Source organism: Nelumbo lutea, chromosome 1 (assembly GCF_056320005.1).
Source record: "Nelumbo lutea isolate HS-2025 chromosome 1, American lotus-T2T, whole genome shotgun sequence".
NCBI classification, from domain to species: domain Eukaryota; kingdom Viridiplantae; phylum Streptophyta; class Magnoliopsida; order Proteales; family Nelumbonaceae; genus Nelumbo; species Nelumbo lutea.
The window spans coordinates 38,567,158-38,569,540 of NC_142684.1; the positions used below are offsets into that span (position 1 = coordinate 38,567,158).

At 38.6% G+C, this 2,383-nt stretch overlaps 1 non-coding gene across 1 annotated transcript; it reads left to right on the plus strand.

Moving 5' to 3' along the window:
- The first annotated feature begins 1,321 nt into the window (after nt 1-1,321).
- Nucleotides 1,322-1,428, plus strand: LOC148874329 (small nucleolar RNA R71). Its single transcript, XR_016106067.1, has one exon. It is a non-coding gene; the product is annotated as a small nucleolar RNA R71 (small nucleolar RNA).
- Nucleotides 1,429-2,383: the final 955 nt, after the last annotated feature.

A 2,383-nucleotide genomic window follows, 5' to 3' on the forward strand; every position in this document is an offset into this window, starting at 1 on the left:
AACTGGAAAAATGAATTTGTCAACATTAACTAAAACATCTTCTATGATCCCCCTAGGATGTCTAATGGATCTATCAGCCAATTGTAATGCCACTCTAGTGGGCTGGGGTTCATTCAATCCCAATTTCTTGAAGATAGAATATGGCATTAAATTGATGCTAGCTCCTAGGTCACATAAAGCTTTTTCAATTTTGAGACTGCCTATAGTACAAGGAATAGTGAAACTCCCTGGATCCTTAAGTTTTTGAGGCAGCTTGTTCAGAAGGATAGCAAAACATTCCTCATTTAAAGCAATTGTATTCACATCTCCTAGTTTCATTTTGTTTTCCAATAATTCTTTCAAAAACCTTGCATAGTGTGGCATCTGGGTTAAAGCATCAGCAAAAGGGATATTAATGTGTAAACTTTTAAAAATTTCAAGAAACTTACCAAATTCCTTCTCCAATTTTCTATTGCTTCAGCCTGTTAAGGAATGGAACTTGCGGCTGCTAGTGCATCCCTTGTTGTGCTTCTGGTTGTTCCTTCTTTTGTTGTCTAGTCCCAAGACTTGTTTCTGCCTTGGGTTCAGCCCAATTCTTCTTTTCTACCTCGGGCAACTCTTTTCCACTTCTTAAGGTAATAGCTTGCACCTACTCTCGCGGATTCACTTCAATGTTGCTTGGAAGAGTTCCCAAAATTTTGGAAGAGATCAATTGTGCCAATTGCCCCACTTGGTTTTCCAAGTTTTTGATTGAGGCTTCATGGTTCTAGAACCTGATTTCCGCACTTGTTATAAATTTTGTCATCAGTTCCTCCAAATTGGACTTTGGTTTGGGCTGATGATAAGTCTGGTGGAAAGGCTTTGAAGTATGCTGACTTGGCCAGGGCTGATTTGAATGTCCCTTCCATCCTGGGTGAAAGGTATGGTGACTTTGGTAACCCTACTATCTTGATGAATTACTGACAAAGTTGACTTGTGTAGTAGATGGCCTGAACTGATTACCAACTTGGCAGTCAGTGCTGATGTGGCCTCCCCCACACAATTCACAAGTAAGAGGCTGCACATGCATGGCAGCTATCTGCATTTCATCAATTTCTTACTGAGTGCTCCTATTTGTGCAGATAGTGTTGTATAAGTATCAACATTATGCAGGCCTTGCTGCTTATTAGTTTGAGTCCTTTCAGAATGCCATTGATAGTTATCGGCTGCCAGTTCCTCAATAAGTGCATGGGCAACCTCAGGAGTTTTATTATTTATGGACCCTCCAGCTGCAACATCTAATATGGTCTTATTTGAGTTGGTAAGACCATTATAGAAAGTCTACACTTGCAACCATATGGGAAGGCCATGATGAGGAACTCTCCTCAATAACTCATTGTATCGTTCCCATGACTCATATAAAGATTCCCCCTCTTGTTGGAAAAAAGTAGAGATGTCATTCCTCATTTTAGTAGTTTTAGAAGAGGGGAAATATTTAGAGAGAAAATGGCTGGCCATTTCATCCCACGTAGCTATTGATCCTGCCGGTAATGAATTCAGCCATGCTTTGGCTTTATCCTTCAAAGAAAATGGGAATAACCTCAGCCTAATGGCATCATCACTTACCCCATTGTGTTTGAAGGTGTCACATATTTCTAAAAAGTTAGAAATGTGTGCATTGGGATCTTCATGGGCCAAACCACAGAATTGCATCGTGCTTTGAATCATTTATATGATGGCCGGTTTGATCTCAAAGTTGTTAGCAGCAATATTGGCTTGATAATGCTGGAGGCATCTCCAGTGAGTGTGGGTTTGGCATAATCCATCATAGTCCTTTGCTCAGCCATTTTTTGAGCTTCTTGAGCTTCTCACTGGATTTGTCTAGTTGCTCTTAGATGGACACGGAGGGTTCTTTCAATCTATGAGTCGTAGAGGATTTCCTCTAGCTCGACTCTACCTATCAGAAACTGTGAAAGTCAAGGCAGTAAACCAAATAATACAAAAGAATATAAATAGCTAACCTTATTAAAATTGAAAAAGTATAGTGAATTATTAGAATACAAAAACCTACATCCTAAAATAAATAAATGCAGCTAACTAAAAGCAAATCTGAACCAACATCTTATTCAATATACAAAATTCAGTAGCAATTTACAAATTCTTAATCAGCTAAAATTTTTTCTTAGTAAATAGGTCTGAAATCAGTAACCTCTGAGAGTAGAACAACAATTTACAAATTCCTTCTCTTCACCTTGCTGAAATCAGATGAGATTACACAGATCTGAACTGCTGAGACCTAAAATCTCAGTAGCTACTTTCTTCCAACTGGGAATCATATTCCCTAAATTTAGAATACTTTATTCAAGGATCCTACTTGAACCATAAACAAACCATATCTGAACCAAAAGGAAACGGGAAGAGTTAT